General features: G+C 43.1%; 1 protein-coding gene across 5 annotated transcripts in view; it reads right to left on the reverse strand.

Annotated features, from left to right (window-relative positions):
• RNF152 (ring finger protein 152) overlaps positions 1-22,871 on the reverse strand; it is a 56,926-nt gene extending 34,055 nt beyond the window's left edge. The window contains exons 1-3 of one of the 5 annotated variants that reach the window (XM_083361174.1): positions 15,324-15,385; positions 13,349-13,472; positions 12,951-13,205 (exon numbers count right to left, since the gene is read on the reverse strand). The gene's annotated coding sequence lies outside the window, so the exon portion shown is untranslated. Of the gene's footprint in view, positions 1-12,950; positions 13,206-13,348; positions 13,473-15,312; positions 15,386-22,829 lie in introns of those variants that run through there. The other 4 variants (XM_083361172.1, XM_083361175.1, XM_083361173.1 and 1 more) reach the window with 4 other exon arrangements.
• Positions 22,872-25,063: the final 2,192 nt, after the last annotated feature.

Below are 25,063 nucleotides of genomic sequence, written 5' to 3' on the forward strand. Positions count from 1 at the left end.
ACCTCGAAATGTTGTTCTCCTTCCACCATGATGGGAGGTGGTGGTGGTGGAATTTTTGTTCGTAGGGGAGATTGTTGTTCTCTCTTTATTAGACTGCAGTGAAAGATTGGGTGTATTCGTCTAAGATTTTTAGGTAGTTCTAATTCAACTGTTACTGGGTTTATGATTCTTTTAATTGGAAAAGGTCCAATGTATTTTGGTCCTAGTTTTTTACAGGGTTGGAGAGACTTAAGGTATTTTGTAGACAGATATACCATCTCTCCCACCTTGAACGGTGTGGGATCAGATCTTTTCTTGTCTGCCTGTGTCTTGTGTGCTAATCTAGCCTCTGTTAATGCTTTTCTGACAATAGGCCAGGTGTATTGTAACTGAGCAATCCATTCCTTTAGTTCTGGAATTACCGGTTCTTTTGGGGTTAGGTCAGGTATGGGGTTGAAGCTCTGGCCTGTGGCTACTTGAAAAGGAGTGTAACCTGTGCTGGAGTGAATTGCGTTGTTATATGCCACTTCTGCGAAAGGCAGCAGGTCTGTCCAATTGTTCTGCTGAAAATGTACATAACATCTTAAATATTGTTCAAGTACAGAGTTAGCCCTTTCAGATTGACCATTACCCTGAGGGTGATGACTAGATGTCAGTCCTTGGGTGGTTCCTAACAGAGATAAAAATTCCTTCCAGAATGCTGAGGTAAATTGCACCCCCCTGTCAGATATGATGCGTTGTGGTGCTCCATGCAATCTGTAAATATGTTGTACAAAAAGTTTTGCTAATGTTTTTGCAGTAGGAATTTTTGGGCAAGGTATGAAATGGACTTGCTTAGAGAACAGATCAGTAACAGTCCAGATAACGGTGTTTCCGTTGCTTTCTGGTAGTTCCACAATAAAATCCATGGCTATTTCTTTCCATGGGGCTGAGGGATTCGCCACTGGTTGTAACAGTCCTGGCGATTTCCCTTGTAACCTCTTGGCCATTGCGCAAATTTGACAGCTACCCACATAGCTTTCTATGTCCTTTTTCATAGATGGCCACCAAAATTGCCTTTTAGTTAAGTGTAAGGTTTTTACAAAGCCAAAGTGTCCTGCTGATTTTGTATCATGGCACAGTTGCATGAAATTGATTCTCTGTGTGGCAGGTATATATAGCTTCTCCCCCACCCACGGCAGTCCATCTTTAATTGTGCACACATGTTTATTTTTCTGGAACCATTCATCACTTTCCAAAGATTTCCTGAATTCTATTCCAGTTTGGCTATCTACCTTCGGTTTCATTTTTTCTTCTGCCCTGGTGGTGACTGGTGCTGCCAGTTGTTGTTCCGGTACAAGTGGTTTAAAGTCAGTAACTCTTGTGCTGTTATATTGGGGCATGCGGGATAATGCATCTGCCAGGAAGTTCTTTCCCCCCGGTAAGTGTTTGAGAGTGAAATTGAATCGGTGAAAGTGTTGGGACCAGCGGGCTTGCTTAGGAGTGAGCTTCCTGGGCGTTTTTAGTGCTTCTAAATTTTTGTGGTCAGTCCAGACTTGGAAAGGTATTTTATTTCCTTCCAAAAATTGACGCCAAGTTAATAATGACCACCTTAATGAGAATGCTTCCTTCTCCCATATTGGCCATCGTTGTTCAGTTTCTGTAAGTTTCCTGGATGTATATGCGCAAGGTTGCAACGCCCCCTCATCATTTTCTTGTAGTAATACGGCTCCGACTGCTACGTCGCTCGCATCTGCCTGTATTACAAAAGGTTTGTTGGGATCTGGGTGTTTAAGTACAGGTTCCGCAGAAAAGAGTCTCTTTAGCCTCTCAAATGCTGCTTGACATTCCATTGACCATTTCAGAGGCTGGCTGGGCTTCACGGGTGACCCCCCCTTCGTTTTCAACAAATTTGTGAGGGGCATGGCTATTTGGCCAAATGCAGGGATGAATTGGCGGTAGAAATTTGCAAACCCCAGGAAACTTTGCAATTGCTTCCGTGTGCGGGGGGGTGCCCACTCTAGTACTGCCCTGACCTTCTCTGGGTCCATTTCGATGCCCTCTGGGGATATGCGATATCCCAGGTAGTCGATTCTTTCCTTATGAAATTCACACTTCGATAATTTAGCATATAAATGGGCAGCTCGCAATTTCTTCAGGACTGCTCTGACTAGTTTGATATGTTCCTCTTTGGTTTCTGTGAAGATAAGGATGTCATCGAGGTAAACCAGGACCCCCTTATATAGGTGCTCTCTCAGTACGTCATTAATTAATTGCATAAAGACTGCGGGGGCCCCTTGCAGTCCAAATGGCAGTACTTTGAATTGATAGCACCCCATTGGGCAGTTGAATGCAGTTTTCCATTCGTCTCCTTCCTTAATCCTAATACGGTAGTATGCTTCCCTCAGGTCTAGTTTGGTAAAAATCTTTCCTTTCGATAGGTGGGATAGCATATCCTTCATTAGGGGAAGGGGGTATAGATTACATTCACTAATTGTATTTAGGTTCCGGTAATCTACAACCAAACGAAAGGAACCATCCTTCTTCTCCCTGAACAGAACCGGGGCGGCTACTTTGGGTTTGGCGGGCTCAATAAATCCTCTTTCTAAGTTTTTCTTTATGAATCTTTCCATTTCTGCCATTTCCCTTGGGCTCATGGCATACATCCTGGGTTTTGGGAGTTTTGCCCCAGGTTTGAATTCTATGGTGCAGTCTGTGGGGCAGTGGGGGGGGAGCTCATCTGCTCTTTCCTCACTGAAAACCTCAGCCAGGTCCCTGTATTCCTCCGGTATCTCTGTTAGCCCCTTCTCTTCCCCCACTGCTGCTTTTTCCTCCCTCTGGGTTGGGGGGGTGTTTGGGGGTTTTACGTTTTCCTGTTCCCCTTTTGGGAAGTTGAGTTCTGCAGTCCTCCAGTTTATCCCGGGGTTCCATTTCTTCAGCCATTCCAGTCCTAAAATCATTGGGCATGCCATGCCTGGGGCCACTATAAATGTTATGTCTTCCTCATGGGACCCCAGGGACATGTGGAGTGGTAGAGTGGCTAGGGTAGCTGGTCCCCCCCTGCTATAGACCCGTCTAATTGACTGAAGGAGATTGGTTGTTTTAGCCTCCTCACTGGGATGCTCAGTTCCTCCACCAGTGTTGGGCTGATGAGGCAGCGGATGCAGCCAGAGTCTATCAAAGCTTTTATTTCATTGGCTTTTGGTGCAGAGGAAGCTAATATAGTTACTGTCTTAAGTATGGGTGGAAGAGGTCCACTTACCAAAGGTTCTCCCTCTGAGCTGTCTTCCGAGGTGTCCACCGCCCCTGCAGTGTAGGCCGGAGTCCAATCCCAGGTTTTGGCAGAAATTGTGGACTCTACAGCCTCTGTCCCCTTCATGGAAGATTCTTTTGGGTTGCCTTGAGACTTCCCCAGCTTTTTGGAAGATGGTGCCTCTGTTTTGCGTGGAGGGGCTTTCGAACGACATTCTGCAGCACGGTGGCCCTCTCTCCCGCAATTGAAACATCCCTTTGATTTTTTAGCCGTGGCCGGTGGGTTTTCCCCCTCACGTGTTTGCTCGAGTGGCGGGCGACCCCATGGTTTTCCTCTGCGTTGTCTTTTCAATAGGTCTATTTCCACTTCCTCTGCCAGGACATACCAGTCATCGAGATGGTAGGGGTCTCCCCGAGGCAGGCAAGCGTCATACAGGTCGTAGTTTAGACCGTCTTTGAAATGGCTGAGGAGGATGTCTTCTGGCCAGTTCAGCTTGCTGGCGATGGCTCGGAATTCTTGGGTATATTCGGCCACTGTTCTCCTGCCCTGCCTCACCGTCTTGATTCTCTCCCGGGCCTTCCGGTCAGCCAAAGGGTCCTCAAATCGTCGCCTCAAGGATGACATGAATCGGTTGAAGTCGTTGAGTTCTGGGGCGTTGGAGTCATGCAGGTTCACCACCCAGTCTGCGGCCGTCCCGTCCAGGGCAGATTGCACAATTCGGATGCGTGTTTTGTCACTGGGGATGTCCCGTCCGTACTCTTCCATGTAGCTGAGGACTTGGGTTAGGAAAAATCCCAGTCGTGATGGCTCCCCCTTGAATTTTGCTTCCAGGGGTGGGAATCTTTGGCTGGATCGTTGTCTGCGCCGCGGAGTGTATCGCTCCTCATCTCGATCCCCATCTGTGGGTCTGGGGGGGGTGGGTACCGCTGAGTCAGCGGCTCCTGTTCCATTGGACAGCCCTGGGGTTTCAGGTGTTGGGTCCCTTCCGTTACCCCTCCAGTTGCGACCCCAGGTGTTGTGGTTTCCAGCTCTCTCCTCCCTTAGTGAGCTCAGGGTTGTTTTCATCAAGTCAATAGCTTTTTCCAGAATCCGCTCTTCCTCACTGGCGTGCAGGGAGTTCTCCATCTCTTGTTTCCATTCCGGTTGGTGGTCGCTCCGTCTCAGGGTCACTTCTCTCGAAGCCTTTTTCCACTCACTTTTCCTTCCAACGCCCATCGACCACCGGGGTTTTTGTTCGTGCTGCTCCGCCGTTTCTTCCCAGGAGGAATATGATGCCTCAGTTTCCCAATGTTTCTGGGAGTTCGGCTGGGGGGAAGGCTCCTTCTCCGTGGGGCTTTCTTCCCTTCTTGCTTCATCGTCAGACATCATATTTATTTGCAAAGTCCCCCGGTAAGGTTCTTCTTCCCAGGTTGACTTTCGTTGCAAGCCCTGTCTAATGTCAGGACCCACCCCAAACCACGTCTTAGGAAGACAAAAACTCTTGGAGTCAGGATTTTAGTCCAAAAGAAATCTTTACTATGACGTGCTCGGTTGTAGGAAATGAGACAGGGCTTAATATTTCCACGATGTAAACCCTTATAAAGAGTTCCCGGTTTAACCCCCCTTAATCCCCATTTGGTCAGTCCCCCCCCATCCTTCCTCTCGTATCATCCATCTCGTGGGAAAGAGGAAGTTAGGACCCTTTTGTTTATTGCTGACAAAAACCCAGATGCTAACCCCCCCTTTTGTTTTCCCAGTTCAAAAGGCTTCTCCTTTCCTTTGAAATGCCTATTGCCGGTTCAATACACATCTATCCTCTTCTCTTCGGGAGATGACAGAATCCATGGGATATGTTTGAAACATTCCATTTATGAATATGATATAAATGGATTCTGACAGTCTTGTTCATGAATTGTGCCTTTTCTGATATACAGTAAACAAGGGCACACGTCTCCAAATATTGAAAATTTAAACAAAGTTATTTACATTTTACTTGCAGTAAAAAGAGCTTACTGTAAAAAAAACTGTGACCAAAAATAAATGAAAATATTTCCCACTAAGTTGTCCCTAGCTTGTTTCCATTTCATTCAAACCCTTTGAATTTTTATCTTAGTACATTCCTGACAGAATGGAGATTATCTGGAGATTGCAGCAAAAGGTGATTGATCACGTGACCCCAGAATGCTATACTTTCCCGTTGCCAATTTTGAATCACATGTCCACAGTTGCTGCAACAGTCATAAGTGGAAAAACAGTCATGTCACTGTTTTCAGTGCTATTGTAACTTTGAACAGTCACTAAACAAATGGCTGTAAGTAGAGGACTACATGTAGAATCATCACCAGCCAATCATTGTTATCTCGCTCGATCTTTCTGCCCCCTTAGCTCTGCAGGTTTCGGAGGAACAAAAATCCCCTCATCCTCCACTTCATGCAAAAAAAAAAAAGGTCAAATGGAAGCACCCCCTTCCTCATCCACATTTTTGGGGTACATTGTACAAATCTGCTTAGCAGCTTGCAAAAAAAATAAAAACCCTGTACAGTTGCTGTAAAGTAGTAGCTACCAAAATACCAAGTCATCATTCCTCTGTTCCACTGAAAAAATGTTCCCTTACGTGATAGGATAGCATGCTAATAATTTTGTAAGCGTGCTTTTTTTTCTGAAAGCTGCAATCAGCTAAGAAAACCAGCAGAGGGAAAGAGATGGTCAGCAGCAAAAAAAAAAAAAAAAAAGCAAAAAAACCCACACCAATCAACCCTCTAATGCAGGGGTGTCAAACTCAATTTCATTGAGGGCCGCATCAGCATTGCGGTTGCCTTCAGGGGGCCGGGTGGGTGTGGCCAGCTCTACACCGTTCGCATCAAGGGTGCCTATGGGGGCCTGGGCAGGAGTGGGACAGATCTGAGGGTCCCTGGCAGGAGGAGGGTCTCTGGGCCAGGGCCAAGGCAGTGGGGGCCGTTCCCTCACTGTTTCCAGGATGGCTTCGTGGGCCACATGAAATCACTTCGCGGGCCAGATCCAGCCCCCGGGCCTTGTGTTTGACATGTCTGCTCTAATGTTTCTCCACAAGGTGTTGATCCCTACACATCTGAAGAAGAAACGAACAGGGCCCTTGTACTTTCTTTAGTCTATGGTACTAGGCAACTGCAATCAGTCAAAGTGGCCAAGATCAATCCATCAGGCATTTTAAGGTGGTCTTCACAAAATGATGAATTCAGTCATATTACACAAATTCAGGGCAAACACTATGAGCTGTTGTGTCTCCTTTCTCCTTTAAGGACCTGTAACCAACATGAAGCAGAGGGCTGGAGCCCAGAAGCCAGAAGGCGAGCTGAGACAACAATTCCTGCCAATCAGAAAAGAGATTTCCCCAAAGTCCTGCAAGGCTTCAGTATTAAATGTCTGTTTTCCAATTTAGCTTACACTACAGCTGAGCTAGAAAGAAAACAGCTCAGACGCACCATGCCATAAGAACCCAGGGGACTGGAGTATTTTTCTCCAGGGATGCAAAGACCTTGGAGCTGCTTTAAATCAAATTTTAGCTCCAATGATTCTTCACCCAGCAAAAAGCAGCATTTCACTCCAGTGCTGTTCTGCAGCCTAATACAAACCTATGTAAAATAATGGAGTGCAGACACTGTTCCAAAGATATGATTGAAATTGACTTGCTTTAAAATCTGCACAACTAGCAGGTTTGGACTCTTCAAACTGGCCAAGCGTGCCACAGAAATGTCATATAGCAATTGCTTTTTTTTTACCATTACTGTAATTTTATCCCTTCCTTCAGAGACATCAGGGGGCAGCAGCAACTGCTCCCTTGACCCATATAAGGAATGGTTTGCAACAATGCTTATCAAAGACTAAGGACTCCCAGTTTGCATTTGAAGAGGCTGTTCCCAAACCTCCTCTTTGTTTCTCTGATTTCTTACTGTTGTTTATTCCTGGCTTGGAGTGAACCATGATGAAGACTTTTCCTTCAACATGTGCTTGGTGGTTGCTGCATCAAACCACTGGGACCGCATCTCTACTTTAGAAGTATGTCAGTCAGACAGCTCCTCAAAATTCCTAAACAGATATTGGTTGTTGTGAAATTCTGTCCAGTTCCTATACGTTCATTCCTCCACATTTATTAATGTTCCATAAAATGTCATCCTGACTTCGGACCTGGAGATGGTTGGCACTCCAAAAAATTATTGCACTGTCTACCCAGTTCAACATCAAGAGAGATTATTTGAAAGAAAGCAGTTCTGCAGTAAAGCCTTAGCATCTAATACTTGGACAACATCATTCATCCCTTAAAATCATGTTTACATAATTCAGAGTCTTTTATCAGGAAACTCTGAGCATTCTGCTTTACACTGTAACTCTTGGGCATAAAATTCTCAGAGTGAACAAAATTCCCACCCACCCAATCATATTCATAGAAAATTAATATCAATGCAGCACTTCCAATGCTGGAACAAAAGGAGCTCAGACTGGAAAGGGTTTTTTGCAGACCGAAGAGATGCATCTGCACTAAACTAACAAACTAACAAAAAGCTCCAAGCTCACATCTAGCTTTTCAGTAATTGAAATAGCCTAAGGTAGACTTTTACACAGAAACTAAACTAATTTAACTCCAGAGCAATGGCTAAATTAAGTGTGGTAGGTTTTAGAGCACAAGCAGCCATAGGTGTGACAAAACTGGTCAAAATTGTAGCCTGGATGTCTTCCAAGTTATTTTATGTCTGAATCCCTTGCAAGCACATTACTTTATTTCAACAGCTAGAGTATCATGCTCCTCTTAAGTGAGGAAGGTTGAGAAATTGCTGGAAGGATACTAGTATGTCATCACAGAAATACCAAAGCACAAAGCTCAGTACATTTTGGGCTGGTGATTTTAATTCTTTAAAATCACAATATTCTAAAGTACAGTAAAATCCAAGACAGAGAAATATGCTGGCAGAAAACAACATTACAGAAAACAACAAATGCTTAACAAGCAAAGTCCTAATAGAATAAAAATAAGTCAGTGAATGAAAGCTAGACATAACAGCTTTCTTTGATGTTCTTACAGGGCAAAGTTCTAGAATGCTGAGGCAGACACTGAAAGGGCCTTTTCTCGTTATAGACTACTTACTTTTATTTATAAGATGCCTCAATCTGTAGGATTCTGGGCAGTGGACCACAATTATAATATACAATAAGCTGAAAAAGTCAAAAGAAATAATAAACCATCTGCGAAAGCCACCCAAATTAAAGTACTATAAGAGCTGATTTAACTTACTTTGAAAAACTGAAGAAAGTTGGTTGAAACTTACGGAACCAATGTTAATAAATGTCTCAGATGTTTTCTGACAATTAGCAACTTTGTCTTGTAAGAATTTAATTCATAGTCCCTATGCACTGATTCAGAACTTCCACAACATTTCAGGTCTGGCTTAGGTGGCTATGTATAACCTCATCCAAACAAAGCAATGATCTCCTCCAGCCATTTCATATAGATGTTCAATAACAGGAAAAAGTACCACGCTGTGGGGAACACCACACTAAAGTCCCCAAGAGTTCAATCACTCCTCTCCAACCACCACTAGATCAGAGGTCCCCAACCTTTTGGGCACCAGGACCGGTTCCGTGGAGAGAGGTTTTTCCGCAGACCGGAGGGTGCATGGTTTTGTTTGCTGCTTGCATCCCGCAGATGGGATTTTGATTGCTTGTGCAGACCAGTTGCTGGCATGCCGCGGCCCGGTACTGGTCCACGGACCAGAGGTTGGGGACCCAAGCTAGATCAACTGCTCTGGTAGGAACAAGACCATCACCTAATAGTGACCCCAATTTCCAACCATTTTCAGCCATCCAGAAAAACACTATGGAAAATGATATTAAATGCTGCCAAGAGGTCTAAACAAATCAAGAGGAACATATTCTCAACATACCAGAACCAAAGCTGTTTCCATCTGATTGGGTCTGAATTCTAACTGAAACAGAAGCAACATAGCCATTAAAATGAAGAACATGCAAAACTAAACAAATCACTGGCTACATTTATTCCGTCAGAACCTGTCAGGCTCGAGGCAAAATTCAATGTGTTTCCATCTACTCCATGAGGCATTATGTAAATATGGTAGTGGGACAAGTTAAAGAAAATAACTGATGGCTTTTCCACTAGTTTCACCACGAACTGCACTCCCTAATGAGGAGTTGCTCTGTGGATGGTGAGGGGAATGTTTTGACTGGCAAGTTTACCAATCTGTTAAAATCAAATCCATGGAGTAGGTGGAGGTTTTCCACCTTTCCTATGGGTGAGTGAGAGACTCTCCGGGGATCAAGTACTACTGTCCCGCCCAACATTTCACTCTCTCTCTTATGTTATCACTTATGACCTTTGCTTGGTCTTTCCTGTTCACTCATCTCTTTCTCTCTCACTCACTTATGTTTCTTTCCTTCACTCACTCATCAATTTTTGCTTTATTGACTGATCAATTGCTCTCTTAGCCCATCACCTGACCATTGATATCACTTGCTCTATTGACCAGTCCATTACCCACCACACACTCCTACTCTACTCTATTGTTCAACACTCCTGTCCCATTTTCCTCGCCTTGTCTCTCTTGCATACGTGCTCCATCACTTTTGCTTGGTGGCCTTTCACTCGCCCTTTTTTCTCCCACTCATCCCCTTCAACAGATTGTACTTGAAAGAATATGGTCAACAGAAACATAATTTGCCTCTAGCAAAGTTTAAAACCACCTGAAGAGTTGCATTAGAGCAGACATGTCAAACTCGCAACATCACGTGATGTCATGCAACATATCGGGACGGTTTTGCCATTGCCGGCAATGGGGCGGGCGCGGCTTCCGGATGACGCGTCCGGCCCACGGGCTGGCAGTTTGACACCCTTGCATTACAGCCTTCTGCTTGCCCAGTGGCCAACAAGACACTTCTATCCAGAAGCAGGATATGAATGGGAAAGCTACCTGCTTTGTCTTCCAGCATGCTTTTTCATACAATGAACATACTGATTTATGTATTTATTTCTATACGGCCTTTATTATTTTTACAAATATTAAATCATTATGTGCTAGTAAGAATAGACAAATTCATGAAGGAGTCAGCTCAGTGCCATTTCAAAATTGATTGTCTTGAAGTAATGAAACTATTACTTTCTGTCTGTCATAAGTTACCAGTTTGTTATCAGTGACTTTCATTGGATAACCCTAGGGCAGTGGAATTATGAGAGAGGAAGAAACGTATTTCTATCCAATTTCTCTACAACACGAACAATGATTATGTCTTCCATTAATCATCTTTCCTATAAACCTAAAAGCCCCAAATGCTGAAACCATTCCTCTAAGGGAAGTTTATTATTTTAACTATTGCTTTCTGAACATGTTCTGTATCTTTTTCTGAAACAGAGCAATGTCTGAACTCAATTCAGTATTCCCAGTGTGGTTGCATATACACACACAGATTCCTAACACAAAGCCTGTTTATTCTTATATGAATTTTTATTCTTATTATGATATACTAATGCAGTCTGTCATAATATCAGCATCTAGACAGACTATAAATTTCAGTTTAAGTTGGCTTGTTTTCACAAACTGTGAGATGCAGTTTCATTTTAAATAACTTATATGTCATTTAGGGTTACACGTCTTAATTGCTTTCTGGCCACAAAAAGAGAAGGAAAAGAATGGTAAGGACGCCCATATGAAACTAAGCCATGGTTTAGCATTATATGCAAAATTTCGTAATTTAACGTACGAAAAGGTGTCCTCACTAAATCTTGCACATATTACTGTATATCTTTATTTCTCAAAGACAACTCCTGAAAAAAAGTTTGTCACTGTTTTTTTCCAGGCATTGACGACAACATAATCTGTATTAGCTTTAGTGATTTTGCTAAGTTATTTCAATATCCTTTAGTCCTATTAAGGTTCATTTTATTAACTTGAAATGGAAGAACTACACAAGACTTAAAGACAAAACATAGATCAGGTATTAACTTCATCAGAATCAGCAAGCCGCTTACACGAATACATTTCATGAAAGAGTACGGTGGGCAGGTTCCAAAGAAAGAAGTGTCCAGAAACCCAGATACAACAAATCTAAATCAAATTGTTGACTTTTTGTACATTTAAAAAATTTTCTGCAAACATTCAAAACATTCTAAAATTGCATGAACAAAGTGATTATTTTTCGAAATATGGGGCTTGACCGCTAATGTCTCGCCCTCTATTTTTATGAGTACATGGCAAGTAATCTCTGTAATTTTCTCCCAGCATTACCCAAATAAATTCCCATTTTAAGTCACTTTCCAATGAACCACAAGGATTTTTTGGGTGAGCCTTATGCATTTTCATGCTAGCTGGGTAGGAGCAAGGGTTGTCCGATTGTACCCAAAGTTTCCTCTCTCCTGCCTTTCCTTGTCAGCTGTAGAAATGTCACCTTGGAAAACCAGCAGCTGTTACAAATTATCCACTTAGCTGAGCAATCCCCTGAGTTTTTTAAAAAAATGTAAATGAGGAGAGGAGGTTCTCCCCCCTCCCAGTGGCGTAGCGTGTGGGGTGCAGGGGGGGCCGGCCGCACCGGGCGCAACATCTGGGGGGGTGCATTAGATGCATTTTACTTTAATTACATCAGTATTTTCATAACAAACAATACATGTGCTTAGGGGGTAAGGGTTTCTTTAACTAATCTAGTGGAAGAGACTCGAGTGCTAAAATCAACGGGTTAGGGGGCGCAAATTACTTGCCTTGCCCCGGGTGCTGACAACCCACGCTACGCCACTGCCCCCTCCCCCCTCTTTTTGGTTGCTCTTTTGTTTCATACAAATCCTGGCTCTAGAGTTAAGAATAATAAGTCTTATAAACAAGTTTCAAAACATTCTCTTCCTAGAAAAAGGTTCTCATTGCAGAACAACAATTGAAGAAACCAAAACAGAGTCACCCTATGCAGTGCTTTTTTTTGTAAAAGGAAAAGGTGCCGGAACTCACACACATCATACAGCCCGCCTTGCCTACCCTACAAGGTTCCATCCAAAAAAAGGTGCCGGAACTCCGTTCTGAGCGTTCTATGACAAAAAAAGCCCTGACCCTATGTATATCCTCAATGACGAGCTCAACCTTTAAATGAAATCACTGAAAGGTTTGATCATAATCCCACCAAGTAGTACGGTATGTTATTTTTTGTTCTCTCAAGGTTCTTCGGGCAAGCCTATTGCCTCAGCCTGAGTATAAAGACTGGAAGAAATCGCGGGGGGCGGGGAGGAAAAAAAAGACTAGCACGTAGTTGAGACATTTGAAGAAGAAGAAAAAAAAGCAAAGTTCGTGGAATACCCTTTTTGTTTAATGACCCAAATTCTGTCACACAGAAGTGTCACTTTGAAAGAGTACCAAGACAAAATAAAAGACCATGGTTTGCAGATTCAATGGTAACAGAAACCTGTGAGTGGAAAAAACACTTAAAAGACAATGAAAAGACTATTTATATCTGTATTTATCCTCTGCCACAAATTAATCAAACACACCCCTCATGTTCTCCACCTTCACAATCTCGGCAACTGTAAAGCACTGCATTCAGATTTATATTTTTTTTACCAGTTTTCAAAGATTTTCCAAATGGTGAATAGCTTCCAAAGTCACTGAATTGCTTATGGGATCTAAATATTGCAGCTATTGTGAACACTTGACATTTAATTCCTACTTGTTTTCCTAATAATCTGGTTTTTTTAAAAACCAGTCTCTTTTCCCCCAAGCATTAACCAACCAAAACTGTTTACCATGAACAGATGAATCGTAGTACAAAAGATGCTTTTTCTCAGTTATTGTCCCCAAATTATTTTCAAAATAATTTCAAAAATTATTCTTCAAAACGTTTCCTTAAAAATGAACAGCAGTCCACATGGTTCTTCGAATGATCGATCATCTTCCTCCTCTGGCAGGGATTTAAAAAGAACCACCAACCAGCTTCTACTTCCAGTTTCATTTGCTTTGGTATCTGTGTGTAAACCAACTCCAGGGCTCAGCACCTCTCACTTAAAAAACAAAACAAAACAAAACAGCGATGCAACCAGAGTGAGAAAACAGAGTTCAACAAAGTGGCCATGCAGAGACAATGCTCCAGCAACAGCAGCTTTAGCACAGCAACAGATATCAAACGTATTTTGGGTGGCATTACCTGAATCTCTCATTGTGTCTTATCCATCCCTTTCTGCCTGATGATATGGAGCGGGAAACATTCAGCTGCTTGCAGGCAGGAGGCGACAAGCATGAAGCACAGTTGTGACAGAGCTTTGTTCTGCCTGCAGTGTATTACAGGAAGCCAGGGTTAGACGATAGCAGCAGCAACCAGCAAATTAGGCAATCTGAGGGGCCTCTTCAACCAGGATATGCCCATATTTGGGAGCCAGAGGGGCACAGGAACAGGGGGGGGGACTATTCTTCGACTTGCTTACAAGGATACCCCAGTCTCCCTCACCAGCAGCCACAGGAACAGGCAAGCTACGGTTATTACAGATTATGTGGCCAGACTATAGTTGCTTGTCTACATGCATGCATATATATATATATATATATATATATATATATATATATATATATATATATATATATATATATATATATATATATATATATATATATATATATATATATATATATAAAAATATATAAATAAATACAGCCATGGGCCAACTTGCATAATCAGATGTTCTGCAATCATCACCACCACTCTCTAGCAACCTAACCTACGTTTTCCTTTAAAAAAAGATGCAAAGGGGGGATTTGAGGTTTCTGAAACAAAAGCCTTGTCCCTCCCAAGCATAAGGGACAAACACACAATGCCCCCCCCCTCTGGGGGGTTGACCCGCAATGCTCAGCCACCCCAGGCTCCCTGTTCTTTTTGCCTTGCCCTTGCAGGGATCATTTCAGCCTGTCAAGCAGGATCGACCAAATGAAAAGACCTAGACATCTGTCTCTTCTCTTCCTATCTCCTCCTCCAGAAGAAGGGGGTGGGGGGGGGAGGATTGTGGCTGGAGATAGAGAAGAGAAACAGACAGCCTCCCCATTTCTCTCCCCCCACCCCCACCCCCAAGCTGCAGCTGGGTCTTTTATAGGCAGCTTGCTTGCTTGCTTTCCTTTCCTTAAAAAAAAAAACAAAAAACAGCGAAAGGTTTTTCAAAAGGGGGAGAGATGCTCAGCGTCTTCCCTGCCTGCTAAGAGACTTAAGTGAAGGGAAAGGTTATCTATTCACAGCTCCCCGGCTGCAACCAAGGCTTACGCAGAAAATACCAAGCTTTTCTCCGCACCGACTCCTTTCCCCGAGACCCCGCCAAACAAACACGCTTGGTAGTAGCATTCAGACCCTCCTGCCCACCCGAGTTTATAGACTCCTGCAAGCTTTTTAAGCATCCCTTTCATTTAATCGGCTGCATTTTAGCTTTTTGTTTTTCCCGAGCCCCTCCTCCCTCCCTCCCTCCCTCCCACCTATGAAACGTTCAACAAAAACCGAACTACACAAATGAGGTTGAGTTTCTCTCCCTCTCTTAAAATGATGATGAGGAGGAGGAGGAGGAGGAGGAGGAGGAAGAGGAGGACGACCAATTCCCCTACGCATATTACAAATCCTCCGCGGCGTTCATTCTCTTATCAGAAGTGAGTCCTTTTTAAACTTCAGACCTTCCGAGCCGCTTCCTTGACGCGCGTGCAACAGTTTGAATGCAGAGGCGAACGGGTTAAACCGGGGCGGGGGGGGGGAAGGGTGCCGAAAAGAGTTCAAGACGCCACACACTCCTGTCCCAAACGTTACAGTATTATTAGCACATACACGCGACTCAAACGCGTGTGCGCAGACAGACGGCTACCCGCGTGCGCCGGTCTGTCTGTGTGGAAATTATTCCATCTCGGGTTCATAACGCCCCTCTGCTATCCGGCAACCTAAGAGCCGAAAACCCAGCTCGGTGGGGAGAAGCGGCTTGCGCTCTTTTCTTGATTTCCTTCTTTCTTTATTGTTCTTAAGAAAATAAATAGATAGATAAATAAATTAGCTACTGCTAAGCTTGTAAGCCGCCCTGAGTCTTCGGAGAAGGGCGGGATATAAATGGAATTTAAAAAAAAAATAAAATACAAAAGCAAGCCCCGCACATTTCGCTTACATCGCTCCTCCCCATCCTCGCAGCCCGCAGCCTTGCGCGCCCTGCCAGCTCCACCGTCGGCGGCTAATTGAAGCCCAAGCGGTGGGTGGCGGGGTAGCAGGCGGGGGAGGAGAAGGAGCTTGAAATGGCTACCAAGGGTCGGCAACCTCGGCTCTTTTATGACTCGTGGACTTCAACTCCCAGAATTCCTGAGCCAGCTATGCTGGCTCAGGAATTCTGGGAGTTGAAGTCCACGAGTCATAAAAGAGCCGAGGTTGCCGACCCCTGGGCTAGACAAGCCGCCGGAGGCGGGGCGGAAAAGCTCCGCCCCTCGGTCTCCAGCTCCGCCCCCTCGAGGAGAGCCGGGAGGGGGGGGCTTTGTGTTGTTGCGCCTCTCGCGCTTGGGCTCCTTCTCCTTCTTCTTCCTCTTCCTCTCCAAATCCCCTTTTGCGATTTTTGCGGCTCGATGCGTTTGCAAAAGCGAGACCCAAGACGCGATCGCTGCAAAGTTAAACGCCGGTATTCAACGGAGCCGGGCCGGGCAGGCGGAAATGTCAAAGCGTCTCGGGTGGTGGCGGCTTCAGACGACCCCCAATTTACGCTTCGTGGTTTTAGCGTTCTTGAGATAACGTGGGGGTTATTCGGGGTTATTCTCAGCGCGCGCGCGCCCGCGTAAGGTGGGAGGGGTGAGACTGCTACAGGAAAAACACCAAGCTTTGATACTAACAACAACAACAACAAACTCTTGTATTTTTCCAAGGAATGCATTAGATTCGATCCAGGAGTAAGAGCAGACCCCCGTGAGAACCACGGGAAATTAATGTCACGATTCAGTTGGATTCCATCTCCCAAATGCATAAACTGGGTTGCTGGGATTTGTTGTTGTTGGTTTTTTTTTTTTTGGTCTGGTTTCACATGCCTTTTATTGCTCGCCTGACAGATAGAAATTCAACAGGTGATGCTTCTTTACTGCAGAAGTAGAATGTAAAGCTGCATACAGTGCTGGAATAGGGGGAAAAATAAAATAATGAAAGATACTACCCACTGTGCTTCCTGTGTATTTGTCTTGAGTATTTTTCAGCGTTGGCTGAGCTGCAATGCTGTTTATGGTATTGCCAGTGTCCTTGCTCACCCTTCATGGAGTTCTCCTGGGGAAGTCACATATTTCTGTTTTCCAGCTGGTTCTTGGCTTGAACTGCTTTCTTGCAATTTACCTTTTAATCCCTAATTAGCTGTATTTGAAACAATGCAACAAGAGCCATTGATCTTCATTATCTCCATTCTAAAAAAAAGCAGCTTTCTTTTGAATTTCAGGGAGCTTCGCACCATCACAGTATATAAAGGATTTCTTTGGCCCTGCCAGAACCATTTCAGCAGCCTGGAAATTCTCAGTAATTGGCACATCATTTAATTTTAAACATTATAACTAGGTCCCTGAAAACCTCCACTATTATATCTTTGCTTTAAATTAAGCAAAGCACAATGCTTAATATCCAGAAAAAAATGCATCCATTATTTAATTGTTTCAAATAACTTATTACTGTTTCAAAGTGTATTAAAAATTATGATTGTTAAACATGCAAATTGTTTCTGATGCTAGCAGAAGATGCTGTGCACATCTGTGTGGGAAGTAAGGCTCACTATTTTCAATGGGACTTATTCTGTGTATATAGGTTCAGAGGGAGAGAGACCAAGCAGACATAGTAGGGAACATAAAACCACAGTGAAATTATCCTGGATTTGTTTATGTGAATGATAAAAAAGTAGAACATCTGGAAAGATAACAGTTGCATCAACATAAGTTGCATCAACATACCATACGAAAGAGGCAACAGATATTAACATGTATGGACTGGCAATTAAAAAAGGTACAGAGTTTGAAACAATTGCATAGGTGCCCTGATACTACCCACACTCTGTAAATAAATTTGTTAAAAAGTACATCTATTTCAGAAAACAATTTGAGATATGGTTCACTTGACATAATGGGTACTGCTTGCATCAGTCCATACTGATGTGATGCGTGCTTGCAGTGACTTCAATGGGCCTGTTTGAGTCATTTATCATAGTTCACTCTGAACTCATATCTGATTTGTGTACTTGTCTAATCCACGTGATAAATTGCCTTTAAGTTTATAACCCCCTTCTTGCTGTACAGCAGAGTTTCCAGAAAATTTCATGTACAGGCCATAGTATAAAAAAATAACCTTGGATTATATTTGCCATTTTCTTCATAAAGATAAGAACAGGCAATTTTTTTATTTCCCAAGATTAACATGGGATCGGGATGGGGTGCTTAATTAGTACGTGACAAGGTGTGAACAACCTCAAGGTTAAGTCCCTTATATAGCTTTACAACCTTTCACAAACTTACATAGACAACCATCAGGGATCATAATGTAAACTACTGATTAAGTTATTTCAGAGACTCTTCTTCCTTCAACTTTACAAGTCTCTTACTATCGTTCTTCTCCATGGATAGTGTGATTAACCTACCACCAGCCTTATCTTTGAATATTACAACTATTGAGTCAGAGTAGCAAGTATAGTGTCAAGCTGCTTTTTCTCTGTAGATATTGATTAACTTTAAAAAAAATTGAAGAATTAATTTAATCTGAAGCAGTGTTTCTCAACCTCAGCAGCTTTAAGATGTATGGACTTCAACACCCAGAATTCCCCAGCCAGCGATGCTGGGAGTTGCAATCCACATATCTTAAAGCTGCTGAGGTTGAGAAACGCTAGTCTAAAGCTTGGGTGTTTCTTAGGGATTCAGGAACCCAGGATCTCATCTCAACAATATTCCCCAAATTCCAGATATGATGAACTACAGTTCACTGAGCTAAAGTCTGATACCTCTGAAAGATACTGGGTTGAGTCTGTGGGCTTATAAACTAAGAAATGGTAGCAGCTTTCCTGGATTGCTTTCTCAAGCGAGAATAAGAGTTAATCAGAGACCAAATTTGTATTTGTTTTCACATTTCAGACCAAAGTACTGCAGATAAATATTAGATGAGTGATTTGTGCCGGATTTTTATTTCAGAAAGATAAGGAAACATTTTTGATACAATATTTGATTAACACCTCCTCCACCCCCCACCCCAATCTTCAACTAAAATAATTCCTCTGACTGGCACCAGAGAGCAGATATTACTGAAAATACCATATATGTCTTTGGGTGGTACAAAAATCCTTCTGAGGTTATTGGATGTGAGATGAGTTATTTAAATACTGTATCTGAAATCCATTAATGTAGGCAAATAGTGAGAAACAAGTATTTGTGAATCTACTTTGCATTATAGTAAAATTATATGCCTAAATAACAGCTACTATACATATTTTTTCTTAGAATGGTGTGATTTTGTTCACCTGTTTGATGCTATTTTCTGAAAGGAGGGTGTAATGCTATATTGTAAGATTTATTCATTAATTATTAACAATTCAGGACCCTCTGATATATTATTTTGTATAACCCATTAATTAGAACAATTAACCAGTGGAACAACCTGCCTCCATAAGCAGTGAATGCACCAACACTGGAAGTTTTTAGGAAGAGACTGGACAGCCATTTGTCTGAAATGGTATAGGGCACAGGTCGGCAACCCGCAGCTCCGGAGCCGCATGCGGCTCTTTAAGCCATCTCCTGCGGCTCCCAGTTGCCCGGTGCGCGCACACCTCTCCGAACGGGCAGTGGTGCGCGCGCACCTCTCCGAACGGGCAGTGGTGCGTGCACACCTCTCCAAACGGGCAGTGGCGCCGCCCATTCAGAGAGGTGTGCGCGCACCTCTCCAAACGGGTGTAAGGTGCGCGCACACCTCTCCAAACGGGCAGTGGCACTGCCCTTTTGGAAAGCTGCCGTGGCCCATTTTCAGAACTGCCGTCTTCCTCCGAAGGCAGCAGGTCTGCAAACTGGCCGCGGCAGCTTTCCAAACCGGTGGCAGCAGGTCTGCAAATGGGTGGCGCCACCGCCGGTTCGGGCAGAGGTGCGCACGCACCTCTCCAAAGATTTGGAGAGCTGCACGTGCACCTCTTGGAACAGGCGGTGGCGCCACTCTTTTGGAAAGCTGCCGCGGCCCGTTTGCAAAGCTGCCGTCTTCCTCCGAAGGCGGCAGGTCTGCAAACTGGCCGCGGCAGCTTTCCAAACCGGTGGCAGCAGGTCTGCAAATGGGTGGCGCCGCCGACCGTTCGGGCGGAGGTGCGCACACACCTCTCCAAAGGTTTGGAGAGCTGCGTGCACACCTCTCGGAACGGGCGGTGGCACCTCTTGGAACGGGCGGTAGCACCGCCCTTTTGGAAAGCTGCTGCAGCCCGTTTTGGAAAGCTGCGGCAGGTCTGCAAACTGGCCGCGGCAGCTTTCCAAACCAGCAGCGGCAGGTTTACAAATGGGTGGCGGTGCACGTGCACTTCTCCAAAGGTTTGGAGAGCTGCGCGCGCACCTCTCCGAACGGGCGGCACTGCCGCCCGTTTGGAAAGCTGCCGCGGCCTGTTTGCAGCAACTCTGAAGGCGGCAACTCTGCAAACGGACTATGGCAGCTTGCAGACCTACCGCCGCCCAAACGGGTGGTGGCAGGTCTGCAAACAGGTGGCGACGCTGCCCGTTTGGAGAGTGGGAAGGTTTGGAGAGCAGCGCGTGCACCTCCCCCGAACGGGCAGCAGTTTGGAGGTCCCGGGGGTGGCTCCGGCGGCGCCCAGGCTGAAGGCGCCCGTCGCCAGGGAGACCCGTCGCCACGCAGGTGCCTCCCATTTTGCACATGCGCAAAACATTTTGTTTTTTGCGCATGCACGTGCATGGACGCATGCGCACGCACTTTTTGCGGCTCCCACTTTTTGGTGTGTGTGATGGAACCGGTTCCAAGTGGCTCTTTTGCTTTTTCAGGTTGCCGACCCCTGGTATAGGGTTTCCTGCCTTAGCAGGGGGTTGGACTAGATGACCTCTAAGGTCCCTTCCAACATTATTATTATTATTATTATTATTATTATTATTATTATCATTATCATTATCATTATCATTATCATTATCATTATCATTATCATTATCATTATTTAACTTAGACTATTGATTATTAGACTTCAGATAACTTACACTACTGACTATTGATAACTTAGAAATGATAATCAAGCAATGAATCAGAGAACACCTAGGTGGTACCTTGCTCAATAATAGTAACTATGAGAGGGATCTTGGAGACCTAGTGAAAAATCACTTAAATATGAGCTAGCATTGTGCTGCAGCTGCCAAAAAAACCCAACACAGTGCTAGGCTGCATTAACAGAGGGATAGAATCAAGTTCACAAGTGTAAATACCACTTTATAACGCCTTCTTAAGGCCACACTTGGAATACTGCATCCAGTTTTGGTCACCACGATGTAAAAAAGATGTTGAGACTCTAGAAAGAGTACAAAGAAGAGCAACAAAGATGATTAGGGGACTGGAAGCTAAAACATAAAGGTTGCTGGAATTGGGTATGTCTAGTTTAATGAAGAGAAGGACTAGGGGTGACATGATAGCAGTGTTCCAATATCTGGGGGGGGGGTTGTCACAAAGAAGAAGGAATCAAGCTACTCTCCAAAGCACCTGAAAGCAGGACAAGCAACGGATGGAAACTAATCAAGGAGAGAAGCAACCTAGAACTAAGGAGAATTTTTCTGACAGATAGAACAATTAATCAGTGGAACAACCTGCCTCCAGAAGCGGTAAAGGCTTCAAGTCTAGACGTTTTTAAGAGACTGGACAACCATTTGTCTGAAATGATATAGGGCACGGGTGTCAAACTCGCCACATCATGTGATGTGTCGCAGCATATCATGACTTTTTTGGCATTACGGAGCTAGGGTGGGCAAGGCCTCTGCATGATGCAATTGGCCTGCAGTTTGACATCCCTGGTATAGGGTTCCCTACCTGAGCAGGGGGTTGGACTAAAAGACCTCCAAGGTCCCTTCCAATTCTATTATTATTATTATTATTGAGGATTTTAAAATAGAGTTATTGTATCAATGTTAATTACAGTTTAGGATGTCAGTGTTAATGACTGTTAAACTATTTGGGGGTTTTTTCATGCAGAATTGAATATATCTAAAAGCATGTGGATTCTATCAAAGTATGTGTTGTGTTATAGGGAACGGTTGCTGGAAATGGGTATGTGTAGTTTAACGAAGAGAAGAGTGAGGGGTGACATGATAGCAGTGTTCCAATATCTCAGGGGCTACCACAAAGAAGAGGGAATCAAGCTATTCTCCAAAGCACCTGAAAGCAGGACAAGAAGCAACGGATGGAAACTAGTCAAGGAGAGAAGCAACCTAGAACTAAGGAGAAACTTCCTGACAGTTAGAACAACTAACCAGTGGAACAACCTGCCTCCAGAGGTGGTGAATGCTCCAACACTGGAGGTTTTTAAGAAGAGACTGGACAGCCATTTGCCTGAAATGGTATAAGGTTTCCTGCCTGAGCAGGGGGTTGGACTAGATGACCTCCAAGGTCCCTTCCAACTTATTATTATTATTATTATTATTATTATTATTATTATTATTATTATTATTATTACAATAAAGGTTTTGTCTTCAGCCAATTAATGTTAAGGTATCCATTGTATTATTAATGTTATATGTACATGTCAAAAAAGGAAAAATAGATTGAAAAAGCAAATTTAACAATTAAAAATTAGAAATGATTAAAGAAAGGATAAAAACAATTAGGTTTCTAATTTTTCAGTTTTTGTGCAACTGCTAATTTACAATGTTTATAAATTTTGAGCTCCCTTAGAAACCTATGATTATATTTGCCGTGATTAGAAATTATTATATTTGATTATACATTTATCAATATGATTAGAAATTATTATATTTCATATCATGATAATAAGTGATTAGATTTGATATTAATCACGATTATGATTAAATATCAATCATGATTACAACTTATATTTGCCATGCTCCACGACGTACTGTATATATGGAAAACATTCTTGCTTAAATTTAGTTACACTTCTGTTATGAATATGCAGTATACTGTTGAGAAAATAATCAGTGGAAACTGTGCTTGTGTTTTTAATAATATTGTTGAAAATACTTGATCAAATGACAATGGCGCCAGGATTTTATTTTTATACTTGATGTGAGAAAAGTATCAGAAAGAGAGACTATAGTTTTAAAGAGGCACATATGTTAGCATATAAGGAAAAAAAGAACATATAAATCCTATATTTTTACAAGTCTAGAAGTGCCAACTTCTTTCGCTTTTTCTTAATTTTCTAAAAAAATATTATTGGTCCTAACAATTTGTCATCACATTTCATACCTCAATATGCTTCTCATTAAAATTAAGTCTTTTAGCTTTCAGAGCTTGGAATGAGGGAGTAACAATCCAGAAGTCATGGGCAACAGCCTAATGATCTTTGGAACAGACAGACACATAAAGATAGTGGCTTTTCTTTCAAAAGATACCAGTTTCTGATTTGCATTGGTTGCACTGGTCAGATATGATTGCAGGCCATAAAATCTGCTGAAGAAATCAACATGAATTATAGACTTACTGGCAACGTCAGCAAAATGTTGTGATCTCTTTTTGCTTTTTTCCCCTGTCAATCAGCAGTCTGAGCTCAAGTTGGATGTAAACCTATGGGGAAAGGGAAGTATTGTCTCTCACAGGTTTCCCACAGGTTGAGAAATAATTGGAGCTTTCTAGTTAGAAGTCCCCTTACTTAATAGATACCAACTGCTATATGCCTGATTTCTTAAGTACAATGACGCCTCCCCATGATAGCCTATTGGCTGACAGTGGATCTACAAACAGCTACACATACAGTAGTACAGGTAGTCCTCGACTTACAACCATTTGTTCAGTGGCCATCCAAAGTTTCAACAACACTAAGTGCCTTATGACCATTTTTCACACTTACAACCATTGGAGCCTCCCCATGGTCATGTAATCAAAATTAGGATGCTTGGCAACTGGTTTATATTTATGAGGGTTACAGTGTCCTGGGGGTCATGTGATCATCTTTTGATTGAGACCTTCTAACGAGCAAAGACAACGGGAAACCAGATTTGCTTTACAGCCATGTTATTAACTTAACAGTGATTCACTTAACAACTGTGGCAAGAAAGATCATAAAATGGAGCAAAAGTCACTTTACAACTGTTTCAGTGGAAATTTTGGGCTCAATTGTTCTAGGTCAAGGACTACCAGTAACATGAATCCTTCCACCAAGGAAGATGCTTATGATCCAACGATGCTTCTATCCCAAATAAAGTACAAGGCAGCCTAATACTGCACGGTACCAGTATGTCATAAAAATCCTTTGTTGCTTCCAGGTTGGTGTCTCGGGGCAAGAAAAGTAAAATGGAGGTCTGTGGCTGGTTACTATCACCAACATGCAAATGCCACATGCATTTCTATCCTTGGTTGCTGCTTATATCCGCATCCCCGCCAGCTGCTTGAGATTGAAGGTCAGTTCAAGTAATTTGCTCTTACAAATTAATTTTATTCAGGTGGAGCGGCAAATGGACTTTACTTCATGATCAAGGAGCCTAGCAGCCAAGGCGAAACCCTTAGAGATCACCTTCCTTGCAGATGATTCAGGCAGCTCCTGTTCCCCAGGAACATTATTTTCAAGCTTCTACAAATTCCACAAGGGTGAATCAAAAACACATACATAACTGTGTCTTAAGCAAACTTAAGAGACCATATTTGGGGATCATAGCCGTGCTTAGCACAACGGCAAGCATTTGCTAAGCTTTCATCAGGGGAAAGCCTGAGTCCCAAGAACATTCACAACAGTAAGAAAGCAAGAGAACTCTCCCGGCCCTGACTTGTATTAAGAGTCATCTCAGAGCTGCCCAATATACATTATTTCCACACCACATTTCAGCATTTTAAATAGGAGACTGACTGCCTGGGTAATGATCTCAGGCAGTTTCCAAAGTTTTAAAAGGCTAGGCACCACATCACAGCCTGACAGGGAGAATAAACATTTTAAGATAGTGAGGAAACATGCGAAGAATGTTCCTCGGGGGCCATTTCCTTGACTTGTTTATGTTGCATATTCAAGGCCCTGAACAGTATGGGATGGCAATGTGTTGTGCTATGCTATACAAAACAATCCTATATGTGAAAAGTCCAGAACTAGAAGGGAAGCAGGAGCCTTAAAGGCATTTCAGTTGTTTTTCCTCCAAACTAATCTTCAAAGATATGGAGGGTGAGGGAGAAGAATGTAGCAGTAAACAACATCCCCTCACACCAACACTCCACCCCAATAAGTCATGCAATTCCCCAAGCTGCTGTTAGTTCCAGGGAAGATGGGGGGAAGCTTCTGTCGGTACTTACAGAATTTCCCTTTCAAGGAGTCTCAGGAAGCATTTCTAATTAGCAGGGGAGAAAACAATAAGATCATTTCTAATTTGATGCTCTCTCTGCAAGTTGATAAAAAGAGAAGGAAAAAACAGCAGATGAGCCATTAGATAACCAGTTTTAGTAAAAGAGGACTAGGTAGCCATTTTTGCCTGCAAAAAATAGAAGGGGGAAAAGGAATTTTCCAGAAGACTTGGGTAGTCCTTAATAGAAGAAGATCATAAACCTAAGGAAAATGGAGAATCGTCTCTAGACTTCTTGCTTGTTTTGACTCCTGGCACAGTCTTCTCTTCCTTTTGTATTAGTTTATTTTTTATGTTCCAGAAACAGCTGCCCTTGCAAGTTGCTGCTTGCTAGAGACCAATATTTCTCAGGCCTGTTCAGCCATACCAATCACCAAAAAGATTGTTGAGGGTA

Source organism: Vipera ursinii (assembly GCF_947247035.1).
Source record: "Vipera ursinii genome assembly, chromosome: 3".
Lineage (NCBI taxonomy): Eukaryota > Metazoa > Chordata > Lepidosauria > Squamata > Viperidae > Vipera > Vipera ursinii.